The sequence below is a fragment of the Pongo abelii genome, chromosome 6, assembly GCF_028885655.2.
Source record: "Pongo abelii isolate AG06213 chromosome 6, NHGRI_mPonAbe1-v2.0_pri, whole genome shotgun sequence".
Taxonomy (NCBI): domain Eukaryota; kingdom Metazoa; phylum Chordata; class Mammalia; order Primates; family Hominidae; genus Pongo; species Pongo abelii.
The window spans coordinates 152117393-152133613 of NC_071991.2; the positions used below are offsets into that span (position 1 = coordinate 152117393).

The 16221-nt window shown below is 37.9% G+C and overlaps 1 protein-coding gene across 2 annotated transcripts in view; it reads left to right on the top strand.

Moving 5' to 3' along the window:
* DPP6 (dipeptidyl peptidase like 6) overlaps window positions 1-16221 on the top strand; it is an 863103-nt gene that overhangs the window by 498331 nt on the left and 348551 nt on the right. The gene's annotated exons all lie outside the window — the stretch shown is intronic.

Here is a 16221-nt window from a genome sequence, read left to right on the forward strand (position 1 = left end):
AAAATGACTTTTGGTTTCAACTTTTAGCATAGCCAAGGAGAAGCAATAAACTTGTAATACTACAGGCTGAGCAACCAAAGATAATGTGAAATTGAAACCACACTAATTCAATAAGATGAAAGCACTGTTTCTTTCATTGTCCGGGAAATTTCTCTGCAGGTGTTGGGAACAAGTGTTGCATATCATATATAATTAAAAGATAAAGTCCTAAGGCTTTTACACATTTACAGAACAATTGCAATAATGCATGTAGAATACTTCAGGAGAATTTGCTCAATCCCGTTTAAAAAAAGCTCATCTCCACATGCACAGGAAGTATTAACTTAGGCACTGTGACTGTACTTACGCTAATTATATTAAATGATGCTTATGCCTTAAAGTAAATACTGAGTCAATATGAATGCCACTGCTTTATAATTTGGGAAAACTTGTTTTCCCAAATATATGTATATTTTTTGAGACAGGGTCTCACTCTGTTGCCCAGGCTGGAGTGAAGTGGTGCAATCATGGCTCATTTGCAGCCTTGACCTCCCAAGCTCAGGCAATCCTCCCACCTCAGCCTCCTGAGTAGCTGGGACTACAGGCGTGTGCCACCATGCCCAGCTAATTGTTTTTGTTTTTGTTTGTAGAGATAGGGTCTCACTGTGTTGCCCAGGCTGGTCTTGAACTCCTGTACTCAAGCAATCCTCCTGCCTTGGCCTCCCAAAGTGCCGGGATTACAGGCCTGAGCCACTGTACTTGACCCCAAAGATTTAAATGGCATTAAGATTTGATGTTCACGTATGGTTAAAGATATGTATTAGAAACATTCACTGGAGTTATATACCAAAATCAATTTAAAGAGAATTAACATTTTGTTTGTTTACAAAATGTTCAGACTCTTATTAGAATAAATAAATCTCCAACTCTAAGCAGTTGATTCTTTTCTTGTTTGAGGCACTGGGGAAATCAAAGGACAGAACTAAGGTTAAATCTATGTTAAAAAGCAAGAATTGAAACAGGCTGTGAATCCCGAGTTAGAGCGATCATAACAGGGCTCTGGTATGAATCAGAAACACAGAAATCCTAGAATCCTATAATCCAGGATTAGAGGAGGTTGTAAAAAAAATTAACCGGTTCCCTGGTTTTACAGATAAGGATCCTGAGCCCAGACTTAGAGCATGAGCTTTCGAGTCTTGCAGCTCACTGATGGCTGAGGGAGCTCTCAGGTGGGGTCCCAGAAGCCTGCGTCCCAGGGAGAAGGAAGGATGGCTTCATCTGTACCCTACCCCATCCCCAGACCCACAGAAATACTGTGCTGCCTTCTTTTCCCTCCTAAAGAACATGTAACTTGCTATTTAAATACTTTCATTTCTTTTCTTTTGCATAAAGATACCTTTTTATTAAAAGGTTTGCTGAGACTTAGTATTAAGTGCATGCTGCCCTTAACATAGACTGCAGGTGTAAGGGAGGCCTCACGCTGTTGGATGATGGCATAGTTCCAAAGACAATCACTTTATTGAATTAAATAGTATTCTGCAAAGTAGGACCTAGGACAAATGAATGTGCCTGCATTTTTGCATTAGAAAATCATCTTTGGTAGAATTACTCCCCTAAGAGAATCTGATTCAACTCACTTAGAAATACTAACGTTGCAGAAATGGTTTTCTAATATTAATAGAGAGGATAAAATGATCAGACTGTTGCTGAGCGTGAGTGCATTTTAATGTCGGAATGTTATCATTATTCCCTGTGAGGATGTCAGTTTAGTAAAGGCAGGGTGTTGTACATAACAGCAGCACTTAGCAATGAAATACATGAATGTGAACCACCTTCTTTTTCTGAAATCAATAGCTTGTGACAGATCATATATTTTAACTGAAGTTATTTTAGCCAAGTCACCTTTAATAAGGTGACTTCAGAAACCACCATGGGTAAAGAAAAGTCCTCATCTCACAAATTCGCTGGCTTATTCTATATAATGCAATCGTTTTTTTCCTTAAAATGTCATTTTCCATTCATGTTATAAACATTTATTAAGCACCAAATCTGTACAGCCTAATGGGTTCATTATTCCTTTCTCAAAGCTACATTTAAATGCTCCTATCAACAGACTCAAAATAAAGAAAACAAAAAATGTCATTTAGAGGTCTGCATCCTAATTTAATTTAATCTGGATTTAATTTCCACAGAGCCACTTAGTCATTTAAAATTATCATGCCTCAATTGCTCTGTCTCTAAATTAAAGCTGATTTCTTCTGTCAGCCCAGAACCTGCGTACTCTGTGAGATCCAGCAATGGAATATGTGTATGCTCTGTGTGTTTTCATGAGCAAGTATTGAAAAGGTGAAGCCTGGTGTTCCACAGGGGCCGGAGCTTGGAGGATCATCCACAGCCCGGAGGAATTGGGAATGGGGAGCAGTGGCTCTTCCATCTTCTGTTCTCTTGCTTTCCTGGTGACTGATCAGGTGTTCTCTTCTCATTTGAATTCCAGAAGCTGTGAGCTTGTAGAAATAATAAAAAGCAATCTGAGGCCAACTGTAATTTTTAAGTTGGGCCATAAAACAGCCTTAAACAAGTTGAGAAATGGAAAGGAATTGGTAAATTCTGTGGTCAGCAGAATTTTAAAATATTCCTACAACCTTGACCTCTAATAACCTCATTCTCTTTCCCCAGCCAATAAAAACAGACCCTCCTCATAGCTGGTCACTGCAAGGTACCAAAGCCTATTTGCCTCCAGCTTCTTCTTTGCTCCTGCGCTTACTGTGATTGGCTCTTACATGGGACAGGTGGATGGAAGGGCCTGCAAATCACTGCAAACATTATGTCAATCCAGCAGGAAAGCTTTTAAGATAGCTGGTGATTAAGCAAATTCAGAGCTTGTGCTAAGTTCTGTATTTACATGGATGTATTTCACCTTGCCTTCCCCCAAACAATTTCTTTTGACTAAATGTACTAATTCAGTCATCCTTTATTGTGCTTTTAAATGGTAGAAATCTTGAAATATTTCACAATACCACAAACGCTTTAGATTGTTGAGTTCAGGCCAGGTGCGGTGGTTCATGCCTGTAATTCCAGCACTTTGGGAGGCCAAGGTGGGTGGATCACTTGAAGTCAGGAGTTCGAGACCAGCGTGGCCAATATGGTGAAACCCCATCTCTACTAAAAATTAAAAAGTTAGCCGAGCATGGTGGAGCATGCCTGTAATCCCACCTACTTGGGAAGCTGAGGCAAGAAAATCGCTTGAACCCGAGAGTTGGAGGTTGCAGTGAGTTGAGATTATTCCACTACACTCCAGCCTGGGCAACGGAGTGAGACTCCATCTCAAAAAAAAAAAAGAATTTCTGTATGTGTATACATTTAAAATTCTATGATGATTATATTATGGTTCACAATTTCGGGGGCATTCTTTTGTGTTTTTTATATATATATATATATATATAACAAATATATAACATATATATAACATATATATAGTGGGCTATTTCATGATCCTTATTATTTGATATCATATCATATTTGATGGTAGCTAAGAATTGATTTTTAGAAAACATTTATCAAAATGTCTTGATCCATTTCCTCTTTTGAAAATTTTTGAAGTATTTGTCTACATTTCTACAGAAAATGAATCAAATAAAAGTACAGTTGTCCCTAAAGCACAAGCACATCACCTCTGAAGTAGCTCTCCTCAGCTGTAAAGGCTGCTGCCCAGTTCTAAGCTCATTGGAGCAGGTTCTGTTTGGGATTTAATTTTGCCTCCCACATAGTGCTCAGCACTATGACCTGCACGTAGTAGGTGCTCCATTGCTATGTGTTTTATGAATGACTACTCTAGAATAACAAAACAATAGAGTTGAGCAGTTTTCCAGAAAATCCATGTGAGTGAGAGGTGTGGGGGGCATTCAGCAGTAGGGTCATGATTTTGAGCTTCAGATCTACCTCTCGGCATTAGCATTGTGCTCTGCTAGTGTCATGACTTTGAGCTTCAGATCTACCTCCCGGCATTAGCATTGTGCTCTGCTCAGGAACAACAGGACCCCAGCCAGTTGTACGAGTTCTGAATGTCCAGTCTTATCCCTCAGGAGTGTCGTAGGACTGAATTACAGATGTAATAGCTGGAACGTGGGTATATGCCACATGTGGATTCCAGAGCATTAGGCTAGACCAGAGAGCCTGGGCCGGACTCAAGGCTCAGGCAGGAGGAGTGGGTTGGTTCTATGAAGGAAGAGACAGAGGATGACCAAGTCCAAAGGAGCCTGACAAAGACGCTGCCGCATGTGGGTGGCTGCGTGGGTCCAGGAATCAGTAGCAGACAGTGGAATCCATGCCACTTTAGTTTTGAGGTCCATCCCTCATGAAGCTGGGTGTAGCCTGCCTCCCAGAGTGAGGCAGAGGCATCCAGAGCTGGTAATTACAGCAAGAGGCACTCTCAGAACTCTAAGCATCAATAAAAAATCAAACCTAAGCTCACTTTTATTTGAATTACATGTTTGATGTCACAGAAATTCTGGGACCTTACACTTTACTCTTTTAAACACAATTTTAAATGTCAGTGTTATTTTATGTTTTATGCTCCTTATAAGACTCTTGTCAACAAGTTAGCACATCTTATAAAATGGCCTTTGTTCTATTATGTATCTTGTTTTTTTTTTTCCTAAAAAATGAACCACCACAAATATATCTCATGGTCCAAAATTGGATCTTTGGACATTTGGCCAATGGTTGCCTGGTTCCTAAAGTTCTCATAATTTTTCTCTTCTGAGTAGAATACTGACTTCTTTTTCCTTTCCCTCCCTCCCTCCTTTTCTTCATCCTTCACTCCTCTCTCCCTCCCTCCCTCCCTTCCTTCCTTCCTAGTAGAAATACACTTAAAATAGCCTTAATACATTTTGCTGAATTAAATAGATTTCTTGGGGACTTAATTCTTACAAAAATTTAACACCATCCCTCCAATTCTTTTAAAACATAATAGAGCAAAAATTATCAGAAGGGTGAAGTGTTTCACCAGTGCTTAAGATTTAGGTATTTAAAGCTGAAATAGTCTTTAGAGATTGTGTCTTTCTTTTTTTTTTTTAATTATTATACTTTAAGTTTTAGGGTACATGTTCACAATGTGCAGGTTAGTTACATATGTATACATGTGCCATGCTGTCTTTCAAACTCTTCTTTTATGAGGTGAGGAAACTAAGAATTTCTAAGAACAGTTCTCTGGCTTAACCTCCACTGATAGTGCTATGGATGTAACGTACCAGTTCAGAATGAGTCACTGTATTGACCTGTGTCACTCATACTGTATAGGCCCTTTTTATTGACAATGCTATCGGTGACAAAAAGCGTTAAGATTTATATAGTCATTCATTGTATCACTTAAATTCTGCCAGGTGTTTGGAAAGCAACTTAGCGATACATTTCAGGAGCAGTAACAATATTGATGCATTTTTATTTGCTCTGGGGAATGCTTCTGTACAAAGTCGCAGCATTATTTGTTAATACGATAGTGAAAATACTTGAAACTAGGAAAGTGAGATAACTTTTTTTAAAAAAGATAAAATATGATGTATTCATTAAAATAATAGCTATGAAGGGTGTGTAGCGATACAAACAATATTTACGATATATTTTAAAAAGAATACAATATACTAGTCTAACAACTATATATATTGAAAGGCTAGAAAGTGAACACTAAACTATGAAAATACTTAATCTTGTTGGGTGGTGAGATTTTGTGTATTATTTTCTAGTGTGGTGATTTCCATAACTGCCATTTCAAGGCCATTTGTTCAATAATTTTAATCAGGATTTAAAAATTTTGGCTTCATCTTTCAAAAAACAGCAGACTGCCTTCTCACAATGAGTATGTAAGAGCTGTAGACAGTTCCCGGAAATTCTTGAAAGAGAAAGTAAGTCTATTATTTAAAAAAAAAAAGTATTCTGTTGTTATGCTTATGTCAGGCTTTCTCCATTTTTATGTCTTGTTTTAATTACTAATTTATTTGTTTTAATTGCTTATTTTAATAACTAAATTAACATCTAAATGAAATGTATTTTCTCTAAGTCGTGTCCCTCTTGGTTTTATATAATCATAGATGTATAATTTGAATTTTTATCTCTGTCTCTAAAAATTAATTCCGACTTCTCACAGAAAGAGACATAAATAGGCAAGTATTATTAGACCCATTCCAAAATAAGAAGAACAAATAATAGACCTGTTTGTGCTACCAGAGGAACTCCAGAATGTGGCTGAGATTAGAACTCGAGACTACTTTCTTTTTACTTCTTCAAATAAACTCCACCGGATACTTGACCCATGCATCAATAATTCTCACTTTATTCTATGTCATTTGATTTCTGTCAAGTGCTTTATGCTCTAGTCCTCTCAGCCCTGAAACAGGGTGAAGGAAAAAGAAGGCCACTTTTTTGGAAGGAAAAAGAAGCCCACCTTCTTGCCTCTTTCTCTTTTCTGTTCTGCACAGAGCCCAGTGCACTGTTGAACAGGAATGATAGGTGTCATCTCAGCCAGGAACAGGCTGGTCCCCGGGAAGTGGGCTCAGCCTCGGTTTCAGCTCCTGTTGTCCTGAGTTCACTGACCACTGATAACCAGGATGGTGGCTGCAAATTCAGTGGGCCAGCAATGGCCCATGGGCCATCTCTAATCTGAGGCTGGATTTCACTTAGCATGTCAGTGAAAACCATGAGGGGAAACAGCCGTGTTTTTGTGTATGGTTGAGAGGACATAAACTGGCAGCTCGTGATGCCCACTGAAATGTTTTGTTTGGCCCACAGAGTGGTTTTTACAAACTAACCCAGATTTCTGGCATCTCTTGAAAAATACAAAGATCTGGCAGCAGCAAGATCCTCATTTGCTCACAGAGAGCAAAATTTGGCTGGAGTTAGGAGGCAGCTGGCCCCTCAGACAGGACATGGGCTGACCAGCCCTGCAGTGACCCACACTTGCTGACTTCTAACCAGACTGGTCTCTGAGTTTGAAACCCCTTTTAGTTCAGGAACAAAAGGGTGGCATAAAAACTCAATGTCTTCTGCAAGAACATTGCACATTGTGAGAAATCGTAGCACAAACTGTCTCGGTATCATCTGTATTCACTTCTGTCTGTACAATTCCCTGGATCCTCTTTGTCCCCCTATGTCATTATTTCATTTTTCTCCTGTGTCTCAGATGGTCTCTCTCTCTCTCTTTTTTTTTTTCTTTTCTCTTTCTTGTCCTACTTTTCTCTCTCCTGCCTTTTCTGTTTCTACTTCTCTTACTACAAGATAGAACAGAAAACAAGTATATTTTACTTACTTTTATTCTAACTTTTACCGCATAGACCATGATTTTACTTTTTAAAGTGGATGAGACCGAGCACAGTGGCTCACGCCTGTAATCCAGCAGTTTGGGAGGCCGAGGCGGGCAGATCACTTGAGGTCAGGAGTTCAAGACCAGCCTGGCCAACATGGTGAAACCCCATCTCTACTAAAAATACAAAAATTAGTTGGGCGTGGTGGCAGGCGCCTGTAATCCCAACTGCTCAGGAGGCTGAGGCAGGAGAATTGCTTGAACCGGGGAGGTGGAGGCTGCAGTGAGCAGAGATCATGCCACTGCACTCCAGCCTGGGCAACAGTGAGAAACTTCATCTCAAAATAAAATAAAAATAATAAGTACAGTAGATGAGTATTTATACTTATGTCTTTAAAATATCTGAAAAGAGGCTGGGCGCAGTGGCTCACACCTGTAATCCCAGCACTTTGGGAGGCTGAGGTGGGTGGATCACGAGGTCAGGAGCTGGAAACCAGCCTGGCCAATATGGTGACACCCCATCTCTATGCCTGTAATTCCAGCTACTCGGGAGGCTGAGGCAGAAGAATCACTTGAACCCAGGAGGCAGAGGTTGCAGTGAGCCGAGATGGCGCCATTGCACTCCAGCCTGGGTGACAGGGCGAGACTCCATTTAAAAAAAAAAAAAAAAAATTCTGAAAAGAAGTACAGTAGTGGTTTAATCTTTCTGGCCCCAGAGCTGCTGTTCCCTGCAGGCTAAGGGCTGTGTACCATCACTCCTCCATCACATGTATACTCTTCATGCGACAGTCAGGGAAGGCCTTCTCTGGGCAAGGCCCTGACTAGACAAGGTGGTGGGTGGATATGGTGATTAATAAAAACAGATTTCTACTCTCATGTAGCTTTCAGCCTGCATATAAAAGAAGTAGTTGTTTCAACATAATATATTTTGCAACAGAGGTATTAATCCAATGTGCAATGAGAACAAGATGAGAAAGAAAGAGGAGGATTGCTGGGAACTCTAGATAGAGGCTTGCAGAAGGAACGTTTCAGCAGTCCTTGAATATGGGAGAAAAGTCGGAAATGGCATAACAGGCAAAATGAAAAGGGTGGATAATTCCACATTTCAGGGGTAGACAGTGCGGTTAGTAGGTTGTTTTGGGAGGGGCTTGAAAAGTTGTGGCTGGAAGGTCTGGGGAAAAGATGGAGAGAGGTCTTCAGGAAGCTTCCGTTGTGTGTAGTCTTTAGTCTGTAGCACATGGAAAGGTGTCAACCAAATTAAAGCTACTGAAGCAGAAATAATGTAATAAAGGTTTATTGGAAGCCACATGTGAGAATCGATCTGGGAAAACACACCAACAAAGTTGGACACGTTCCAGAATCTGTTACAAGCCGGAAGGCTTTCATAAGAAAGTTCAGGAGAAGAGAAGGGGACTCCTCATATCAGAGTTGTCCTTTATCATTAAGAGGTACAATAAAAAGGTTCCAATCGCTGACAACAGATTGCAACACACAGGCTAAAATGCCTACGTGCAAGACAGTCGGTAAAACTTCATGATTCAGAGGCAAATCAGCATCCTTTTCAATGTCAGTAGATCACACAGTAATCAGCACATCGACAATTTGAAGAGCTCACAGTAAGATTATTTACTTAGCGACAAGATGACACACAAGACTTCTTCCCCAGGTGACTTAATTTGGAAGTTTGCCAAATGTGACCTGTAGGGTATCATTTCCCTCTTTTGATTAAAAACAACAACAACTAACCACGGAAGCATTGATGATCGTTCTCTGCTTAGGTTAGAAGGGTAGACGTCCTTCTTTCATTCCTTGGCTCTGCGAAGGCTCATTCCCAAGAAGTCATGTCCCTGAATGGGGAGAACAAACCTTATCATCGCATGCGGGCCAGGTTGCTAGCAACATGGGATAGATCATGACACGAGGTTACATGCCAATCTCCTGAATAATGAATCAACCTCCAGTGTCTGGGCGATCATTATTTTGGCCTTAACTCTTGAGGCATAGTTTACAAATTCTGGAGAATTCAGGTACAGAGAAAGGTACATGTTTCAATTTTATTCACAAAAGTATACTTTACCTGATTGTTTTAAAATACAAAGAGCTCCTTTATAATTTTTAGAAATATCTTTTGCCATAGTATAGTTTTATTATTTTATTTGGAAATAAACAAAGATGTAATGAGCATTATTTAAATTGAACATAACTTTAAGATTGAAAATTACATAAAAATTATTTATAAAAGTTTATCCCATTTATATTTACCTAATTTATTTATTTTTAGCAGTTTACCCGAATTGCTCATGAAAATTGAGATATTGGACAAAGTTAGTCATTACTTCAAGTTACTTCCTTGTTAACCATTTTTATGGCCTGCGAATATCAGATGTTCACTTAAGGAAGGAGTTTAGGTTAAATATGTGGGTATTTTGCTAATAACGCAGAAGATACAGCTGTTTTCGTTTAACCAACAAGATTAAATTAGTCTTACCTATCAAAAAATTACACAAAAATCATTCTGGTTTTGGCTGGGCTTGTAGTTTTATAACCTTTGTGCCAAACCCTGACATTTAAAAATATCTAGCAGAGACAAATATAAAAATGTCTTCTAAGTATAATGAGGCCAAAGGGGGTGCTGACAATCTTGAAGACATTTCTACTTTTATTTTATCAATAATTTAAAAACCAGCTTGTTTATTAAAGATTTACTTAAGTCATGTGAACTTGGAAAATATTTGTGTTTACTAATTTATAAGTGCTCATTTATTTATGTTGATTTGGTACCAGGTGGACACAACATATAATACATCTAAATAAGTGTAAACACATCTAAACATACACAAACACAAATAAAGATTTTACAGCTTTCATTTTAGAATTTTAGTTCTTTTTTTTTTTTTTTGAGATGAAGTTTTCTCTTGTTGCCCAAGCTGGAGTGCAATGGCGCGATCTCGGCTCACTGCAACCTCCATCTCCCAGGTTCAAGTGATTCACTGGCCTCAGCCTCCTAAATAGCTGGGATTACAGGCATGCACCACCACGCCCGGCTAATTTTTTGTATTTTTAGTAGAGACAGGGTTTCACCATACGAACTCACCAATTTATAAAAGACAGCTGGATCCAAGTTATATTTCTGACAAAATTGGGACCTATTCATATGGCTAAACTTTTTTTGCCCCTATGGGTAATCTAATGAGAGCTACAGACCAAAAGTGTGGATAAAGCAGTTTCCATTAAGTTTGATTTTTAAAAACTTCTTCTACCATTTTTTATAAGTTTCAAATGAGTTCAATTTTCAATGTTTACATTTTACCTAAAAACTGACCAAATTGCATAACAAAGACAAAATCTCCAAGTAGTCTTGAAATAGTAACAAATCTATCTTTTGTTTGCTGATCTTGTTTGATTAGCAAATGCAGGTGGGGACAAATTTTTAGCAGTTTCTCTCTTCTTTGGGGAGGTGGCGCTTTTTCCTTTCAGCCTTTGTAGCAGAAAAAGCAAAATTTTTGTGCTAGACACAGATAGATGATTGCTCTGAGCTCAAGATTCTGACTTATTAGACCTGAGGGCCTAACTTTTCTAAACATTTATCTGTCTTTTTCTTTTAGATTATTAATTGTTCAATTAAGCATTTCATGTTAATACGAGTGGCTGAATCTATTTTACCAATGCCAGTGGAAGATCGGGATCATAAATGGTCTGGCAAAGCTTGCAATAAATCAATTGGTATCATTCATTAGTTTCAGTTTAGAAAAAAACTTGTTGGATCTGTATTTTTATAATCTCAGTAATTTCATTCTCATGCTGTAGTCCTTCCATTTGCTCCTTTTGTTCCAAATTCATACATTTCCCTCTTTTGAGAGAGAAGGAAGTGTGTGCATTGTGACATTCCAAAAATCTCTGCCTAAGAAATGTATGGGAGCTGAGGGAACAAGCAGAGAAGGATGAGGAATGAGGGGCAGTTGGAGGTGAAAGGGACAAAGTCTCTGAAGTCTTTTTCACGGCAGAGATAGTTGCGAATATCCTTTTGTTTACCTCTTGAATGGAGGCAATTTTTACTTTCAAAATTTCTTATGGAAGCTTCTAGGTGCTATTGGAAGTAAGTTTTGCATTCAATTTGTCTAATTCTAAATCCAGCTTTTTCCAACTGTGTGCCCAAGTAAATCATTTTAGGCATTTCAAAAGATCCCCATTTTGGGTGTTTCTGCTTATGACCATGCCAAGTTAGGTGGATCCACTTATCTAAGCACTTGCAGGTAAAAGGACCAAAAGTATTGTGCATAAAACCAGCTGGTGTTGGTTAGAGGCAGTGCACTGTCAGTCTTAGAAGACCTACTTTCCATCGTGATTATTTTGGGTGAGACCAGCTATGTACTGGAGCAAAAGTGCCCCTCATGCAATCACTGAGGAAAAGGGCTTTCGCCCCAAACCTCCAGGGAGAAATTCACAGAGCTGTTTTACCCTGCCCTAAAATTCAGCAGAAACCCTTACCTTGAATTGAATCAGTAAGAGGGATACTCGTTCTGAGAAAGACATTGTATTTTCTAGCCAAGGAGAAAGCCAGTTTCAAAAAAATCACAACTTTGACCAAGATGGGAAGTTTGTTGATTTCAGAAAGAACTCATCTGTAGCACCCAGCAGGGGCATCCAAGCTCACAATGGGTTTGTTGCCAGGATCTGCATGAAGGTTGGAAGGTGTGCTGGATGGTCCAGGGAGGTCACTCCAAAGTCTACTGGCTACACCATAATGCTGACAGAAATTAAGGCTGAAATAATTTGATAAAAGGTATACTGGAAGCCAAATGTGAGGATCGGCCCAGGAAGACCAACAAAGTCAGGAGTGTTCTAGAGTCTTTTACAAGTTGTAAGGCTTTTAGAAGAAAGCTTAAGAGAAGGGAGGGGATTCCTCATATCTGAGTTGTCCTTTTCATTGGAGGGTATGATACATGGCTTATAATCATTGGCTACTGATTGCAACATACAGGCTGAAATGTCCATATGCAAGAAAATTAGTAAAATTTCTTGATTCAGAAACAGATCAGCATTTTTTCAATGTCAGTAAGTCATACAAATAATCAGCCACATCAACAATTTGAGGAACTCAAGGTAAGATTCTTTACTCAGGGACAAGATGTCACCATGCATCACAAGACCTTCCCCCAGGTGGGTTAGCAGTTTTGAGCTGGTTAGAATTTAAAGCCACCGTGCTTTAGGAAAATAACTGTAACCAATAAGAAAGGGGTTTGTAGAAGGTAAAGATTATAAACAAAATATCGATAGTGGCTGCTTCAAGTCCGGGTGAATGTTATGGAAGTCTTAAATTAAGGCAATGGCTTTGAAGACACAGAGGAGAAGTTGGTTTAAGTTACATCACAGGAGTAGAACTGATAACACTTGGCTTCACTTTGTGTACAGGCAGATGAGATTCAACAATAGTCTATGTTGTGTGGGGTTTTTCGAGACTTGCTCATATGTGGGGAGATGTCAAATTCAGAAACTGAAATGGGGAGAGTAACAGATTGTGAAGTAGAAAACCAAAGCCACTGCAAGGTATATGTAGAGTTCATTAACTAATAGTTGATATTTTGAGTGCTTACGGTGTGACTAAAGAATCCTAAACACTCTACATTCATTATCTTACTTAGCCAAAATCCTTAGGAACTCTGTGAGCTTCAGTACTTTATTATTATTTTAAAGATCAGAAAAAAGAGGTTAAAAAACCTTTTACTAAGTCACACAGCTGATAGCTGATAGTCCTCAGAGCTGAACTCAGCTTTGTCTAGTTCCAAACTAAATTATTTCTAGACTGCAAACAGGATCCAGCTGTAGCCTTGGTTGCTGCACTTGTAAGATGGGGCTGAGGCCGCCCTTCCATTACTGAGAAGGAAGCCACCGCTTCAAACACTGTGTTCATGTCTGTGAGTCCATCATTACATATCGCCTAGTTACTCCTACATTTGCACTAAAATGAAGACTAGAGATGCAAAACATTGAGTCAGTTTAGCTTAATGCCAAAAAAAAATAATAATAGTAATGCTGACACAGCTGAGTCCTGGGGAACGATCTGTTTCAAGGTTAGAGAGAACTGAGCTGTAAACCATCTGGATACTTTTTTGATGTGGCTATTTAATTATCTTTCCATTCTGCTCTATAGCATCTGTGTTTTCAGGTTTTCTCTGACTCAGTAAATGCAGTGCTGGGAGCAGCACCTGAGTCTGTCTGATTCAAAATTAAATTATTCTTAGGTGAATTCAGGGCCCAGAGGCAGGCTGTGGCCACTGTCACTAACATTATCTCCAGGCCCAAGGGTTCTGTCTTTCTCATTGACCAGAAAGGGAGAATACGATCATCTATTTATGTTAGATTTGATGTGTGCACCCACAGAGTTGCACATAGCATCCTCCTGTAACAAACTTTTCAGTATTTGTCTTTTGTTGATCATTACTCATCTTGTATATTTAGGGTTTTTTAATTATGAGTTTCATGAGGAGGTTGTATTCAAAAAAGCCTCTGGATATATTTATGCTTTTTCTACCCTTCATTTCCCTTCCATTACTTGACAAATTGGGGGTGTTCTATCATTTTATATCTCTTTCTTCCACTAACGACCACCTTTTCTTCTCTCCATTTATTATCATATATGTATTTATCTACTACAGGAAAAACAAACCAATCCTTTAGATATGTATCTCCTCAGAAATATGCCTAGAATTTTATATAAATGGGATCATCATACATGTAGACCAATATTTTTAAAGTCAGCATAATGTTATTAAAAATTGTGTTATTGATATAACTGGTAGCCCCAGGTAATGCAAAAGGTGAAATACTGTATACACCCATCTCTCTAGTAAGTATAAAAGTTATGAGCAAAATATTAACAAGTGGAGTTCAGCTATGTACCAAAATCATAATATGCTAAAGTAAGGTTTAATGATTACAACAGCATTTAAATATCAGGAAATCAATCAACAAAATTTATTAGAACTACAAAATGATAGAAAAATCCTTATGATTAAGTCATTAGATGCTGAAAAAGGGATCTGATAAAATTTATCAACAGCTCCTAATAAAAATCCTTGCTAATATAAGAATAAATAATTGCTTAAATATGCTAAAGGTTGTTTACCAAGAACTAACCATCAGTGGAAACCATTCTAAATGACAATCAAACCATTTCAATTATAGTCAGATATCAGGCAAGTATACTCACCATCACCATTAATATTTAATATGTTCTTGAAGAAAGTGCAACCAAACCAAATGATTGAAATAAGAACTAGAAAATAAAAGAAAAAAATGACATCTTTTTTCTCATAATAGAATTTTATTTCTGAAAAACCTAAAATACATTAGTTTTTAAAAAACTAATAAGAACATATCGTAATATGGCTAAATACAAGAAATATATTATGAATTCAATAGCTTTTCTCTTCTCCAATATAAATACCTTGAAGTGAAAATGGAGAAAATATTCCATTCACAATAAGAATAAAAATATAAAAGGACTTCAAATAAATCTGACATGAACTCCAGAAGACTGAACAAAGCAAACTATAAGATCTTGTTAAAAATTTGAAAACATTAAATAAATTATATAATATTAAATAAGAAAACAATATTTAAAATGTTAATTATTTGAAAATTGATATCAAACTTTAATACAATCCTAATTAGAACTCTGAAACCGCTTTAGTGTTAAACATTTTGCAAAATGATCTTGATTGTCATATATAAGAATAAACACCTTTGTGTAGCCATGAAGCATTTCAAAATGCATAGTAATGTATACTCTTTTACCTGAAGTGAAAACACATAAGAATGACGTTATGTTCAACTAAATGGCAATAATAGCTAACACTTTGAGTACTTATTATGTACCAGGTATTGCAATTACTTTATTAAATTTGTGTATCAATTATGAGGTAGGTACAAATATTATCTACACTTTACAGAGACACAAAAAATTGAGAAATTTTCAGCATCTGTCACAGTGAATGGTATAAACAGGATATGAATCACAGTCTGTCTGAATCCACAGTCCAAGCTTAAAACTATCAAAGTTTGCATAGGAGTAGCAAAGAGAGTGCTGAAAAACTGGAGAATTTGAAAGAAGTTTCCAATATAAACGAGTATTTGACATGAGAAACACTAGGGATAGGGTGACACACTTAGAACACAGTGCTGGCATAACTAACTCTTCATCTACAAAGATGTAATGTAAGTCTCATTGTACAAATACACAAAACTATGTTCCAATTGGATTAAAGGCTTAAATTTTTTTTTGTATCTCTTTGAGATTTTATTTTATTTATTTATTTATTTTATTTATTATTATTATACTTTAGGTATATCTCCCAATGCTATCCCTCCCCCCTCCCCCCACCCCACAACAGTCCCCAGAGTGTGATGTTCCCCTTCCTGTGTCTATGTGTTCTCATTGTTCACTTCCCAACTATGAGAGAGAATATGCGGTGTTTGGTTTTTTGTTCTTGCGATAGTTTACTGAGAATGAACAGACACTTCTCAAAAGAAGACATTTATGCAGCCAAAAAACACATGAAAAAATGCCACCATCACTGGCCATCAGAGAAATGCAAATCAAAACCACAATGAGATACCATCTCACACCAGTTAGAATGGCAATCATTAAAAAAATCAGGAAACAACAGGTGCTGGAGAGAATGTGGAGAAATAGGAACACTTTTACACTGTTGGTGTGACTGTAAACTAGTTCAACCATTGTGGAAGTCAGTGTGGCGATTCCTCAGGGATCTAGAACTAGAAATAACATTTGACCCAGCCATCCCATTACTGGGTATATACCCAAAGGACTGTAAATCATGCTGCTATAAAGACACATGCACACGTATGTTTATTGCGGCATTATTCACAATAGCAAAGACTTGGAACCAACCCAAATGTCCAACAATGATAGACTGGATTAAGAA